General features: G+C 37.8%; 1 protein-coding gene across 1 annotated transcript in view; it reads left to right on the forward strand.

Moving 5' to 3' along the window:
• The window catches only part of LOC110141820 (prolactin), a 279,309-nt gene that overhangs the window by 141,071 nt on the left and 121,782 nt on the right, over positions 1–16,456 (forward strand). The gene's annotated exons all lie outside the window — the stretch shown is intronic.

The following is a 16,456-nucleotide window of genomic DNA, read 5'->3' on the forward strand; positions in this document are numbered from 1 at the left end:
TAGTCAGTCCTCTTTTCCAGGCCCTTGACTTCATTAACCACAGGGCAGCTAATGGCTCCAAAATTTCACTTCTACCATCATTCTTTCTTCTAAGCTCCGGATACATTTATCTGATTGCCTATAGAATCGCCATTTGGGTATTTTTACCCATATTTCAAAGTCAACAAGTCATATTTTAAAGTTTATAGCACTTCCTACATGGGAACAACAAAGTGAAAAGAAGTAGAGATAAAAGATTGATAATTCCAAGATCAAAACCAGAAGTTTGAATAAAGAGCATAAATTTTAATTTGTGGTGGTTTGATTTGTATCATACATGAATAGATTATACTTCTAAATGAAAGAAGAAAAAGCGACTATAAATGGATTGAATGACAACACTTTCTGTCTGATTAACACAATGTCAGTGTGAGGTCGAAAGGTGAGTGGGGCTTCTACTGCATCAACACTGGGAGAGTTATTTCTCACTCCTCATTTTTCCCCAGAAAAGAGATCATCTACATTACATTCTCAGGAGAGAACAGTACTGGATAAACAACTACTTTCTGTCCCTTAACAAACCCTCAGGTCCAGAAGAATTTCTAATATTATTGGTAAATTTTGGGGAAAGAGCAGAGCATGATGATCTGCTCAAGCCTGTCTCTGTCTCCCTTTCTCTCTCTCTTTCCCCCTTACATCTGATTGCCTACAGGAAGGGCAACATCTTCTTTGGTCTAGTTATCTGGAGCAAAGAGAAAAAATTCTACTCAGAGTTTAATAGGATATCCATTGATACTTGTTCAACCCAGATTATATTCTTAAACTGAAATTATGAACTCCATCAGTTTAACTTCCATATTTACATTTTTTAAAGTTTGGAAAGAGAAGAAAGGAGTATCATTTATTTACTTTTAAGATACCAACACATTAATAATGATCAAATGTCATCAGATATTCTTAACCTTGTGGCTTTGCAAGTTGCTCAAGATACATTTATCTTTATAGCTGTTATTGAATCACAAACATTGATTCTTTTCTCTAACTCTATAAAAGGGATAATCTTTTAAATTCATGTATACGGACTTGGCAAAATTTTTTATGTTATACACAGTTATGATGTATTTTTTAAAATGTATATAATTATATAGATATTATGTGATAATGAAATGAAGAGACTCAAAGTATATAGCATTGTCCCAGGAAGGAGTTTTATTAGCTATCATTAAAGTATTTTGAAAATGAGTAAAAAAAAAAAAGAGTATTTTTGATGTAACATAAAAATGAGTTTATATGAAAAAGACATCTTGTATTCATGGATTGGAAGCTTCTCCAAGCGATCTACAGATGTGGTACAATCTCTATCAACATCCCCACAGTCTTTCCTGCAGAAATGGAAAAGCTGATGCCACTTCACACCTAGGATGACTAGAACAAAAAAAAAAAAAAAAGAAAAAGAAAGAAAAATATCAAGTGTAGGTGAAGTTCTAGAGAAATTGCAATACTCATTTATTGCTAGTGGAAATGTAAAATTGTTCAGCAGCTGTGAAAAATAATTTGACTATTCCTTAAAAAGGTTAAATAGAATTACCATATGATCCAACACTTGCACTCATAGGAGTATACGTTGTTGTGTTCAAACAAGAATGTTCATAGCAGCACTATTCACAAAGGCTAAAATGTGGAAACAACCCATATGAGCATTGGAATGCATAGATACACAAATGGTGGTATATCCATACAACATAATATCATTCAGCCATAAAAAGGAATGAGGTTTTGATACATCAACAAAGTTGATTAACCTTGATGATATTGTGCTAATTGAAGGAAACTAGATACAAGAGGCTACCTGGTACATACTGTATAAGTCAATTCACGTTAAATATCCATAATGGGCAAGTTGATGGAGGCAGAAAGCAGATTAGTTGTTGCCAGGGACAGAGGGTGTGGAGGATGGAGGTTTAATGGATATGATTTCTTTTTTTTTTTTTTTAGGATAATGAAAATATTCTGGGACTAGGTAGTGGTGATGGTTTCATGACTTATGCCATTGAATTTATCATTTTAAATGGGTAAAATGCTAGACTTTATGTATATTTACCACACATATATTTATGTACCAACTTATATATATTTTACTACAATGAAAAAAAAAAAAACAAACCTGCATAAACAAGACTTGATGATTCCTATAATAAGATAGGATCTTCCCTGGTGGCTTAGACGGTAAAGCATCTACCTACAGTGTGGGAGACCTGGGTTTGATCCCTGGGTCAGGAACATCCCCTGGAGAAGGAAATGCAAACCACTGCAGTACTCTTGCCTGGAAAATCCCATGGACGGAGGAGCCTGGTAGGCTGCAGTCCATGGGGTCGCAAAGAGTTGGACACAACTGAGCAACTTCATTTTCACTTTCACTTATAATAAGATAGAGTGATAACTTTTTTTGGCTGGTTAAGGAAATATAGTGGAAAGATTCTCAACCATACTTAGACAACACTGAACTCTTCACACTATTGTTTCTTGTTCATGCTATAAGATACTATGTTTCTTTTTAACCAACTGCTTCTAAAATAGAGGCATATCCAGGAGTAAGAAAAAAAAATGTATTGAAGGCTTGTATCTTGCAATCACAGAAAAAGACACTACAATATTTGAAAAAGTATGAATTGTCTCTCTTTGAGGTATTCATATTTAGTTAGCTATTGTTTCAATATTTATACTCTATTATTGAAATGAAAACTTTAGTGATTTCCTAGGGCAAGGATTATGGGTGTGTGCTTTGGAAGAAGGAGAATAAAGGAGCTATTCAGAAAGATATATATAGTCTTTAAAACATAGATTTATAAACAGAAATCTTTTTTAAATACATGAAAGACATCATCAATGAAGTGAACATTTTCTTTTCTTGTCAAGGAAGGCTAAAATGTTTCATTCCTTGTAAAACACATTGAGAAAACACGGGTTTCTGACTGACTGTTGATTAATTTCGTGCATAAAGTGCTGACTATTTTTAGAGGAAAAAGACCTTTTTTTTTTAAAAAAAAAAAACAAACAGATTGAGTTCAAATTAATTAGACCTCATCAGTATGGCTTAACCTCTCATCCAGTTCTGCTCTTTTAAATTTTAATAACTGCAGTTTCCCAATCTCTAACTCCAGCTACTGTCATGAATGACGTTTTTAGGAACATTCTACTCCTGCTGTGGTGTCTTTAGTATTTCCATTTCTACCTAGGGGGCATAAAGGTTTGTATTTTCACACAAAAGTAAGCTATGTTCTCCTGTTTCAGTTCAGTTCAGTCCAGTCGCTCAGTCGTGTCCGACTCTTTGTGACCCCATGAATCGCAGCACACCAGGCCTCCCTGTCCATCACAAACTCCAGGAGTTTACTCAGACTCATGCCCATCGAGTCGGTGATGCCATCTAGCCATTTCATCCTCTGTTGTCCCCTTCTCCTCCTGCCCACAATCCCTCCCAGCATCAGGGTCTTTTCCAGTGAGTCATCTCTTCGCATGAGGTGGCCAAAGTACTGGAGTTTCAGCTTCAGCATCAGTCCTTCCAGTGAACACCCAGGACTGATCTCCTTTAGGATGGAGTGGTTGGATCTCCTTGCAGTCCAAGGGACTCTCAAGAGTCTTCTCCAACACCACAGTTCAAAAGCATCAATTCTTTGGCGCTCAACTTTCTTCACTGTCCAACTCTCACATCCATACATGACCACTGGAAAAACCATAGCCTTGACCAGACAGACCTTTGTTGGCAAAGTAATGTCTCTGCTTTTTAATATGCTATCTAGGTTGGTTATAACTTTCTTTCCAAGGAGTAAGCGTCTTTTAATTTCGTGGCTGCAGTCACCATCCACAGTGATTTTGGAGACTGTTTCCACTGTCTCCCCATCTATTTCCCATGAGGTGATGGGACCAGATGCCATGATCTTAGTTCTCCTGTTTAGATATGTATAAAAGAGAGGTGGAAGATAAAGGCTGTTTATCAGATTTGTTTGATATAAATGTCTACATTTTAATTGTAGATATCAGATAAACAGTGCAGAAAGCAGCATTTTAACAACACACTCTTTTTCTGTTTGTTTGTTTCTTGTCTACTCCACATGGCAAGTGGAATCTTAGTTCCCTGGCCAACCCAGTCCCCTTGCATTTTAAGTGCAGAGTCTTTATCATTGGACCACCTGGGAAGTCCTAACAGCAAATTATATAGATGATAGAATGAAATTCACTCAGGTGGTATATTAAATATAATATCTGTGTTTTACAAAGTAGAAAGAAAAGACCTGGCTCCTCTGTACTTTGGGGCAAATGGGAGGATTGTTGTAGTGATGACTAAATGCCTCGATTTAGTCAAAGAAATTTGAATGAACACATCTAGATGGAAGCATTTGAGAACCAGTGGGCAATTCTTTACCAACCCTTTCTACCACCATGGCATTCAGAAATGTTTCAGCTGTGAGAAACCCTATCCTTTATGAGCTCTTACTTGAGGACAGTATGAAACAGTTTCAATTGAATCAAATTGAACATGTTGCATCAACGAGTTTTATTTATTTATTGTTTTAAATTAATTAATTTATTTTAATTAGAGGCTAATTACTTTACAATATTGTAGTGGTTTTTGCCATACATTGACATGAATCAGCCATTGGTGTACATGTGTCCGCCATCCTGAACCCCCCTCCCAAATCCCTCCCCATCCCATCCCTCAGGGTATCCCAGTGCATAGGCCCTGGGTGCCCGGTCTCATGCTCTGAACCTGGACTGGTGATCTATCTCACATATGGTAATATACATGTTTCAATGCTATTCTCTCAAATCATCCCACCCTCATCTCCTCCCACAAGTCCAAAAGTCTGTTTTTTACCTCTGTGTCTCTTTTGCTGTCTCACATATAGGGACATCAGTATGATCTTTCTAAATTCCACATATATGCATTAATATACTGCATTGGTGTTTTTGTTTCTGACTTACTTCACTTTGTATAATAGGCCCCAGTTTCATCCACCTCATTAGAACTGATTCAAATACATTCTTTTTAATAGCTGAGTATGTGCACCACAGATTTCTTATTCATCTGTCTCCCAATGGACATCTAGGTTGCTTCCATGTCTAGTTATTGTAAACAGTGCTGTGATGAACACTGGGGTACACATGTCTCTTTCTTTGGTGAAATGTCTGTTTAGTTCTTTGCCCTATTTTTAGATTGGGTCATTTATTTTTCTGGTAGTGAGCTGCATGAGCTGCTTGTATATTTTTGAGATTATTTGTCAGTTGCTTCATTTGCTATTATTTTCTCCCATTCTGAAGCCTTTCTTTTCACCTTGCTTATAGTTTCCTTCATTGTGCAAAAGCTTTTAAGTTTAATTAGGTCTCGTTTGTTTATTTTTGCCTTTATTTCCATTACTCTGGGAGGTGGGTCATAGAAGATCCTGCTGTGATTTATTTTAGAGAGTGTTTTGCCTATGTTTTCCTCTAGGAGTTTTATAGTTTCTGGTCTTACATTTAGATCTTTAATCCATTTTGAGTTTATTTTTGTGTATGGTGTTAGAAAGTGTTCTAGTTTCATTCTTTTACATGTGGTTGACCAGTTTTCCCAGCACCACTGGTTATAGAGATTGTCTTTTCTCCATTGTATATTCTTGCTTCCTTTGTCAAAGATAAGGTATCCATAGGTGCGTGGATTTATCTCTGGGCCTTCTATTCTGTTCCATTGATCTATATTTCTGTCTTTGTGCCAGGACCATACTGTCTTGACGACTGTAGCTTTGTAGTATAGTCTGAAGTCAGGCAGGTTGATTCCTCCTGTTCCATTCTTCCTTCTCAAGATTGCTTTGGCTATTAAAGGTTTTTTTCTATTTCCATACAAATTGTGAAATTGTTTATTCTAGTTCTGTGAAAAATACCATTGGTAGCTTGATAGAGTTTTAAATCATTGACTCTGGAATTGCTTGTTACAGAGGCATTACCGTCTTTTACTAAGACAATATATTATAGACTTAAGCAGCATATACAATGTGACATGTAACATGAATATGAATGCATTTAGAAATGTACATGAAGTGTTATAACACAAAATATAATAGTATCTAATAGTATATACATAGTCCTGTATTGTTGTTATTTCTATGATAATTTTCTGCTCTCTAAGAAATTGAGGTAGCCCTATATTAGAATAGGGATGTGTTTGCTCTGGGTCCTATCTGTGTCCTCTTCTTTTGTCATCAAGTTCAGGATAATTCATGGTTCTATTTCTGTGTATTAGACTGTTTCATTCTAATCAGTCTGAGACTTTAGACAGTGCTGTGCTGTGCTCAGTCATGTTTGACTCGTTGCGACCCCTTGGACAGCAGCCCGCCAGGCTCCTCTGTCCTTGGGGATTCTCCAGGCAAGAATACTGGAGTACCCTCCTGTACTCCATACCCTCCAGAATACTGGAGAATACTGCTATATCATCCTCCTTAGACATAGTACTTCTTGGTATAAAAGCAAACATATATTACAGAGTGCTCTCATTCTTTAAGCCTGAAATTTTGGAAACTTAAATCTATAAATTATATCCACAATATTTTATTGAGATTACTGTAGCTGTGTTCTGTTTCTGATTATTGATTCTTCAGAAAATGAAAAATCCTGGAAATATAGCTCTGCTGGTGTCTCTAAAGTCAGCAGAAAAATGCTTATCCTGGTCTTTCTGTGATTTCCTTGGGGTTTTGCTATTTTCTTGGAATTTTTGTTGCAGGTTTCATTGTCATAGAACACTGCAGGTTTCTTTCACTAAAACATCTCAGTAGTGATTATATAGTTATATGTGCAATCATTTTTAATGTGTCTTCCAAGAATTAGGCTGTGAGTTCTAGAAGTATGATCTGTTTACTGCTCTGTCCCCAGAAGCCAGCACCAAGCCTGTCACATAGTAGGTTTTCAGACAAATATTTATTAATAAATGACTGAAAGAATTTTCCAAAGTTATTTTCTTCTCAGCTGTCTGGTGTTTTTTTCTCCTCCCAGGACCACTTCTGTTTACATGAGAGCTTGGTGAAAATCTATGGAAAAATGAATTGCATGATTAGTTTAGAGGTCTATTTTCCTCTTCTTCCATCCTACCCAATTTCGTCTGCTACAGGAGAGCTACATAATTGAAACCTGCTTGTGGTTCCGAATACCGAGCATCTAAAACCATGTAAATCTCTTCATTTTTAAATTTTTTTATGATTGTGATTTATGGTGGTGATGGTGAGCCTGGGTGTCAGGAGGGAGTGTTGTATTTGTAATTAGCGAAACAGATGTTGAAGTCTTCATCTGAAATGATGTTGCCATTATAATAGTTCTCATTGCTCACTGATCATTTTCTAGTTCACCTATTGAAATTCTCACTGGAAAGATCTGGGTCTCAAGATAATGCTCACCAGATGAGGGTTTCACTGTTGTAGAGGACCAAAAAATTTTTGATTCATTATGCTTATAAAACAAGACCTCCAAAGCTCCCATGTGCAAAGACATGGGAACAGAAACAAATTAAAACATTCTATTTTTTTTTTTCCCCTTTTGGAGTCAAAGTATTGGATGCAAACATGTTTATGCACTGACTTTTGGACTCTGAGTTATTACAGAATTTACCTAGCTTATTATCTTGATCAACATCCACTTTTTTCCCAGCTGATCAAAGGACAGAAGAGAGAAACCTGCGTCCTCAATCAACCTAATCCTATTCAAAGGTAAACATCGCTAGGGTAATCAAGTGTATCTCAGCACTCTGAGTTATGGAATGAAAAATACCATTAGTGCTCTCCCCATGGTGTTCCCCCATCAGAGCGGGGGTCACACAGGTGACTCTGATGGCGGCTGAGATGATTTGTCAGCTCTGCTCACCCTGGCAGCTGGGCAGTAGAAAGGATGTGATACTGTTGATTTTAGTTCAGTTAGGATTTGTCAGAGGATGGTGTCATTGAATAGGAATGGGTGTGAAAATAGGGGTGGATACCAGAAATCATTTTAGGCCTATTCATCTCTCTCTCTGCTTCCTTCATGCAGCTCCTCCGACCCCTGGTCCCACAACCTTGAGTATAGAACAGTCCAGACATGTCTGGCTAAGGTCAAAAAGAACTTGAGTGTTGCAAATATGGCCAGAGAGCCTTGAGAACAAATGTATGCCTGTGTGACCACCTAGAATACATCATGAGGGCAGGCGCTCATCTTTTGGTTTCTCACTAAATCTCCAGCTCCTAGCACAGTAAATGGTAGATGCTAGAGTCTTAGTAATTGATTATTAGACCATTTTACATGCCAGGAATGTTACTAAAAAATAAATGGTCCTTTGTTAGTTGTGAATGTTGAGTCAAGTAGACCTGGATTTTAGGCTCAATAAAATACTGAAAATATCTAGAACCAGATGCCAGATCTCAGATGCAAGTGTGCAGACAAACTTCTCTTATTATGGGGTGGAAACACTTCTCTGTCTGGTTTCACCAGTGGAAATAATTGTCCACATCTGAACTTGTATGAACCAGGCTGTTCCTTCTGCAAATGGAATTCTGCTCTTAGGAAGGAATAAACGTCAGCCAGTGAGCAAAAGGAGCTACATATGAGATAGGAAATTCAGGTAATGAGTTACAGAGCTGCACTGAACAAATCTGCTTTGATGTGACATAGGAGTGCTGGTAGCAATAAGATGCTGGCCACGCCCATTTGATAAAGCACACGGAAAGGCAAATTTAACCTTCCAGTGTAAGAGCCTCTATAAATGTGTGTGTGCACATAGCACTCTTTGATCAGTTAATGGAATCCCCACGAACACACAGTTTTATCCCCAAATGGCTGTTAGTCAAGTTTTTCACCTTTTGCTTTCACATTCTTTCATGCTGCCCCTTGACTTCAGAGTCATTCTCTATTCTACTTCAAAGAGCATTGTCTGTTTATTATCCCTATTGTGTACAGAAGAAAAAGAAGAAAAAACTTTTAAATAGAGCATTGCAAATTTGCCCAGAATATATATCTGCGTGTAGAAGAATGATTGTGTACCAGAGCAGACCTGCAAAATCCCATTCATTTACCAGGAGATGTTCACAATTAGAGAAATGTCTCAAGCTCTGTATCTTTCCATAGGGTTGAGTGCTTTTCTTCCTCTGATAGAGACATTTAACAGGTGGCACATCATTTCAATTAGTTAGCACTCCAATTTTTTAGACAGTGAGGGCTTCATTTTATTTTCATAAATAAGTTTGAAGAATAAATCCCTAGTGCATGGGTGACTAATGCTGTAAGTAAAATATTTTAGTGTAAGCTACATGAAGTCAGACTCAAACATGTTAAAAATCAACGCTTCTTCAAATTAGGATACCCATCTTATTTTCACCAGGCGCTGTTGCTATCACATTATTTATATTTGTGTGTATGTGTGTGTGCACGCTCAGTGGTGTCTAACTCTTTGTGACCTCATGGAGAGTAACCTGCTAGGCTCCTCTCTTCATGGAATTTTCCAGGCAAGAATACTGGAGCAGGTTGCCATTTCCTTCTCCAGGGGATCTTCCCAAGCCAGGGATTGAACCCACGTCTCTTGTGTCATCTCCTGCATTGGCAGGTGGGTTCTTTACCAGCAGAGCCACTGAGGAAGGCCTGTGTATATTGAGATTCTCTAATAGTAATTTGGGAAGAGCTAGCAAGGGTAAGCATCCAGCACCAGAGGACTGTCAATTGAGGATGGGAAAGACTGAGGTCCTGGTTTCCAAAACTCTACTTTCGAGTTGATAGAAATCAGAAGCAGAGAGAGGCAGGGTGACTTGCCATTGTATCATTTAGGAAGAAAAGAGCAAAACTGAGTTATTTATCATTCATGGATTTTTTTTTCTTCTCCTCTTATTCCTATAGTCTCATCTGAATTTTTGAATAGTCGTGGTGATCAGATCCAGACAGGCAGTGTCATTATCGCATGAGACAATCTGGTGTCTGTCTTGTTTGTTTCACCTGGCAGGTCAATGCCTTTCCATTAGCACCCGCACTGCTGTGCCGGGCGGAGCACATCGCAGCTGGGCATCTGCAGGTGATGGCTTCCAGGTGTTAGCCTACAGAAAATCACTGAAAGTCAATGCAGACGTCGAGCTCCAGACATTCAGCTGCAAAAAGCCTTCCAGGCAAGGTCATGGTTTTGGTCCTTGTAGCAGAAACTGAAGAGAAACTCTGAAAGCCCTGCCCATGCTGTCCCAGAGGGGGAGCTGACAAAAGTTGGCTGCATTGCGGAAAAACACTTCAGGTATATAAAATGTCCACCGCTCCCTGAGGCATGAGAAAGAGTTTAAAGTGTAGTTTGAAGGAAAACAAAAACTACCTCTTGAATGTTGTCTGCACGTGGCAGGTAAATGAATCTTTTCTGAGTGAAGGTCCCTTTGTCTCTTGGCAACCCAGCATTTATTCCTTCATGCTCAGTGGTGGGAAATTTCCCCCTTCCAAAATTCAAGCCATCTGCACTATTAGCAACACAATCAATCCTAGCCAATAAATCACCCCACCCGATATTCTTGACAACACAAATTCTGTAGTATGTTAAACCATTATAATAGATGACAACATGGTATGATCTATGAGGCCTCTTAACACTATCCACTTCATCCAGCTGGGAAAATTATGGCCCCCAAATCTTCATAATTTGGGGCACTTATGTGTGCTGAACAGACTGAAAAATGTGTCAATTCTGTGGGATTTAAAAACCACTCACCCATGGAAGACACACTCAGCTTTTCTTGAAAGAAGACACTGGGATCAAAATATCTTTTCTGTGGCCAAGTAGACAGAGAGTTAATAAAAATCAACAATCTGGTAGCTAGTTAATCACGCAAAATGGCTTCTTGCAGTAGCAAGTAAAACTTTTTTTTCTGGCTTGGCTTATTCTGTGTGTAGTTCTATTTCTTGAGATTACATTTTACAAATGAGATAAGCTATTTTTTGCTGTGAGAATTATATGTAGTGCTTTGCAAATATTAAAGCATTAATATCCTCAGTCTCCTTAAGGCAGACACACTGGAAGCATTCTGTTTCAAAAAAATCCAGAAACAATGTATGAAGAATGCATCCAACACTTTCCACAATGATTAAAAAAAAAAAAAATCTTGTGCAGAATTGCACCGAATGACTCATTATGAATCTTCTTGATTATTTCTTCACCAGGTAACTTTTCTTGAGATTGTATCAACTTCTGCAATAAAAAATAATATATGGTGATTCCCAACACCAGAAATGATATCCTATGTACATTATGAAAAGCCCCCCTGGGGAACTTGTGGATGAACTCTTATCAGTAATAGAGAAGCTATGAAATATTTAAAGGGGGAGATATAAATAGGTACCTGGAAGGCATCACTAGGCACCTAATATAATAGATGACTTGAAGATTTGTTTTAGTCCAACTTTGGCATTTCCTTTGCTGTAGTGACAGTGAGGGTGTCAATTATGTTGTACAGGTATGCTGCATTAAGAAAACATTATTCAAGAGAGGAATGTAGCCCAACTAGTGTGCAAGACGTTGAAATAACAAACTAAGGAGAACATTTCAAAACTGTAAAATATAGCACAGGTGGTAGAGCTGAGGGGAAGTTCTGTTCTTATGCAAGACTAGTGGATATTTACATACTGAAATCAGCATAATTCGTATGTCCTATACTATTTATTGTCTAAGGATAAACAGACATTTAGGTCATCCACACATAAAGCCATTTTGACAGTTCAGAGCACAAAGATCCAGTGCATCATTCTGGAGATTCTTCTCTTGAGTGACAAACTAATTTTTAAAATGTCTTCAAAGAATGTTTCTCAGAATAGCCCTGCCTGATTCTTTCCAGCATGCTTCATCACTTGTCAATCAATAAACCATCCAATCAATCAACTGATCAATCAATCAGAACTAAATATTCTCATAAGCAATCACTCTAGGGCTCTTGCATTTCAAGTTGAGAACTGACATACAGTTACTAGCATTTTGTTTCCAAGCAAGAATTTAGAAAACAGAAACTACTAGTATTGTGGGATTTAAGCAATGCTCAATAAGAGATCCTGTTTTAATGCCTGAGAAGAAATAGAAACATTTTCAGATTAAACTCTTGTCCTTTCCAAGAATGAAGAGTTGCGACAGTGATATACATGTTTACTCATGTGCACAAATAACGTTACACACAAAGCACATACATACATATTTTATGGATTCTACACTGCCAATATTTCTATATTAGAAAATTTTATGGACTCTAAACTGCCGCTCACTCTTTACATTATCAAAATTTGGTTGATTGATGGTGGGTGGAGGGGTCTGGACATAATTCCAACCTGGAAAACTCCTCTATGTCGACATAAGATGATACTGTGAGAGGGTTCTCAATCATAATTCAACCTTAAAACATGGACTAAAAAAAGAGTCTTGGGTGTTGGCAATGTGTACCAATTAAGTGATTCTGTCTCAGCTCCTACCTGCCCTTCTTTTGCCTGTGGTGAAGTCTACACTAGGTGTCTGCAAACTGAGTTTCTGCTTTACCAGATTGATCAGCCTATAAAGGGCAGAGAAAGTGTGGATAGGAATGTAAGGCTACAGAAGCAAAAAATGAACAGAGTGTCTGTATCAACTTACATTCCTACCAACAGTGCAAGAGTGTTCTCTTTCCTCCACACCCTCTCCAGCATTTATTGTTTGTCGATTTTTTGATGATGGCCATTTTGATTGGTGTGAGGTGATACCTCACTGTAGTTTGGATTTGCATTTCTCTAATAATTAGTGATGTGGAGCATCTTTTCATGTGCCTTCTGGCCATCTGGGAGCTTAGCTTGGAGTTCTGTGGTGACCTAGATGGGTGGAATGAGGAGAAGGGGTGGGAGGGAGGCTCAAGAGAGAGGGGGATATGTGTACGCATATAGTTGAATCAATTTGTTGTCCAGCAGAAAATAATCTAATATTGTAAAGCAACTATACCCCCAATTAAAAAATATAAAGTAATGCTAAAACATCAAAACAAGCAAACAAAAGAATACTTGTGAGTTCCTATTTGTTTCTCCATGAACTTCCTGTGGGCTTGCTGACCCCCTTGTCCTAAGCATCTCCCCAGCAACACATCTTCAGCTGGTAAATGGCTGTTTGGTTCTCGTGTGCAGTTTTTCTGATGTTGACAGAACCAACTTGATCTCACCCCTAGCAGCCAGCTGGGCCCCCCTTATCAGGCAACTCAGTTCCGGGCTCATGAGGCCCCTCTTCCAAACTTCAGGATTGTAACAATCCAGTTTTGTCTTTTTGTTTTCTCAATCCTAATGGAGACTGCTTCCTACCATTGCTACCTGCTTAATTAGGGCAGGAGCTGGCAAACTATAGCTTGTGACTGAATCCTACCTGTTGCCTGTTTTTGTAAATAAAGTTTTATTGGAACAACCCAGGCTCAATCCTTCTGTCTGAAGCTCCTGCTTTCTTGCTTCAACTGTAGAGTCTCAGCTAATCATGATTACCTACAGAATCCAAACTATTTATTATCTGGTCCTTTACAGAAAACATTTGCTGATTTCTACAGTTCTCTTTTAACCTTTTCAGTTACCTAGTTAACAACTTTATATCTAGTTAACTTTTAAAAATATTTAATTTCCTTTGTTCAAATAACTGGGAGGGGTTTCTATTTTCTTTCTTTTTTGGGGGGGGTTCTATTTTCAAACTGAAATAACATAAAACATCTGCAAATCAACAAAAATTTGGCAAGTAAGAGGATTGTAAGAGAGACTTAGATGGGGAAAACAAAGGAAATAATCATAGGTTAAAAGCACCCTTGTAAAGAAACTAGCAAATCACCAGATTCTAGAATTAGCACGTTCCTGAATGCTAAAGAAAACAAAGTTTTTTACCAAGGAGAAATGAAGAATGATCAAGAGGAACCTTATAATTGCAGATACTAAAATCAGATAAGCTTGTGGCAAGAATATTTGTGAACAAGTACCATTGCTATGGAGACAGATACCAACTACAGATCAAAAGAACAACCTTAAAACCAAACTATATTTCAATGAAAATGAACTGTAGGTCTATTGAGCATATTTCTTCACCCTGATAACTTTAAGTGGGTCTTACGAAAGTTGGAAATCTGGACTCACTCAGATTACATTTCCATATAATTCTGCATTCTTTTCTTTTATATGGCTCTATTTTTGGTTATATATTTTAAAAGCTATATATGAATGAGAAGAGAAGTATTGTTATCTACTCATTATTTTTATTCCATCTTTTGACAGGAACCCATGAAGGTACAACTAGTGGAAACAGAGCTTCAGCATGATATCCCATGGTTATTCATTATTGGGGGCTCTTATTAAGAAGTGTTGCCTAAGGTACTATTTGTTTGTTTTCCAGTGGCTGAGTCATGTCCAACTCTTTGCGACCCTTGAGCTACAGCATGTCAGGCTTCCCTGTCCTTCACTGTCTCCCGGAGTTTGCTCAAGTTCATGTCCGTTGAGTTGGTGATGCAATCCCCATGCATCTCTCTGTTCTCTCTCTTCAAACAAGCATAACTTCAATTCCTTTTAGAAACTATTGTAATAATCTCTAGTACACTCTATCTCCTCTCCTGCGTTACCTTCTTCAGTTCATCCCCTTCCTTATAAATAGAACAAATGCACTGGGATTCAAACTGAACATGTCACTTGCTTTATACAATCCTTTGATTGCTTCTCACCATCTCAAAGAGTAGTCTTAACCAAGTGATCTTGATAACGAGGAGAGCTGTTCTATGTTTGCCTATTCTAGAGACATAGCTAGGTCTCCCTGGAAATTAAAGAACTGAATTTTGAGATTTTTTTTTTAAAATGAATCAGAAAGGATTCTTGACTATCCTTTTGTTTACCTCCACTCCCTGGGTTGCAGACATGTTTGGATTAAGAAAGAGAAAATGAGATGAAGTTGAAGTTAGCTCCACTGGAGTTATGCATGAACAGGGATCTGTCTGTGGCAAGATGGGGCATGTGGGAATTCTTCTTATGAGACCTGGTGATCTATAGGATAAGGTACAGATCTTAGCCTGTCATGATCAGATTCAGAACAATTTTCTCCATGGAACCTCCCATCAATTCATAGCGTGGTCCTTTTACCTGCAGTGATGATCCACTCTGGTTCCTCAACTGTACATTAGTCTTCATCATTTGGAATGCTGATTCCTAGGCCTGCAAAGCTCTTCCTCATCTTAGTGCTCGATGTACTCCTCCATCTTTTCCAAGACTTGGTTTAAATAATTCCTACTCAAAGTCAGCCTTTTCTGATATCTCCAGCCAGGAGTTATACACATCCTTCCCTTCTCTCAAATACCATGGTTATACTTTGATCACAGTGGCTGACAGGTATTTCCCCTACAGTCTGTGTGCACGATAATCAATTATTATATTGTCTTCTTTCTAGAGGACTTCAACTATTTTTTTTTTTTTCTCCTGTCTTCTTTACATCTGCAGTGCCTGGGACACTGCAGCATAGGGGGAGCCAAAGACTTACTTGTTCAATGAGTGGATCTCTTTACACTATTTTTAAAACTCAAAGAAAACATGAAAGACTATTACTGTAACTTTGCCCTACCATCTCCTCACAAGGGGTGAAACAGATGAGAAACTTCATTCACACCCAAGAGTTAGGAGTTGAACTCTGTTCTTTTAAACATTGATGGGTGAAGAGCCTTAACTCAAATAAATGATGTGACTTCAGACTTCAGTAAGAGAGAATTTTTGAATAACTTCATTCCTAGCATCATTTGCATTGAACTGTATCTTCCACAAACTGGGAAAGTCCTGCCCTCTGTTCCATATGGATATGATGATAAATTGAGGAAAATTCTTGAAGAATCTCATAGGGTTACATTGCCATATTTACACAAATTCTGAAGTACAACAGATGCTGGATATAGCAGAAGGGTTTCTCGAGAAAAGTTTGAGAGGTGGTCTGAAATAAAACATACCACCACCCTCTTCTTAATCTTTCACACATCAGCTGATGAAAATATAATGCTTAAAAAGCATATAGCCAATCTCAAGTCAGTATTTTGAGTTTTCAGGAAGTTTTTTAAACCAGAGGTTTTGTTACTCCTCATAGTTATTAAGTCAACCAATGGATAGTGAAAATTCCAAGCAAGTTTATATACAGCAATCTTATATGACTGCCTTTATTTTCTAAATTGAACTGACTAGCTTTATTTTTCTCATGATGTCACAGAGTTTAATTAGAGCTCATGACCTAGTAACAATGAAATAGCAGGTTTTCACCTTGGAGTTATTGTTTTTAAAAAAGAGGGGAAAGCCTACTATAGAAACAGTTTAAGAAATTTAACATGAGATAATTCAATCTGAACATGAACTGTTAATAAGAAGTTGATTCCTGAGTTTTCAATAATGGGACAGGAAATAATTAAACTTGATCACTGACAGAGTCGTGTGAAACTGGCAATGTTAATGGTGCTATTTTGCCCTCAAAAGTTTCCCTGAA

This window comes from Odocoileus virginianus, chromosome 27 (genome assembly GCF_023699985.2).
Source record: "Odocoileus virginianus isolate 20LAN1187 ecotype Illinois chromosome 27, Ovbor_1.2, whole genome shotgun sequence".
NCBI classification, from domain to species: Eukaryota; Metazoa; Chordata; class Mammalia; order Artiodactyla; family Cervidae; genus Odocoileus; species Odocoileus virginianus.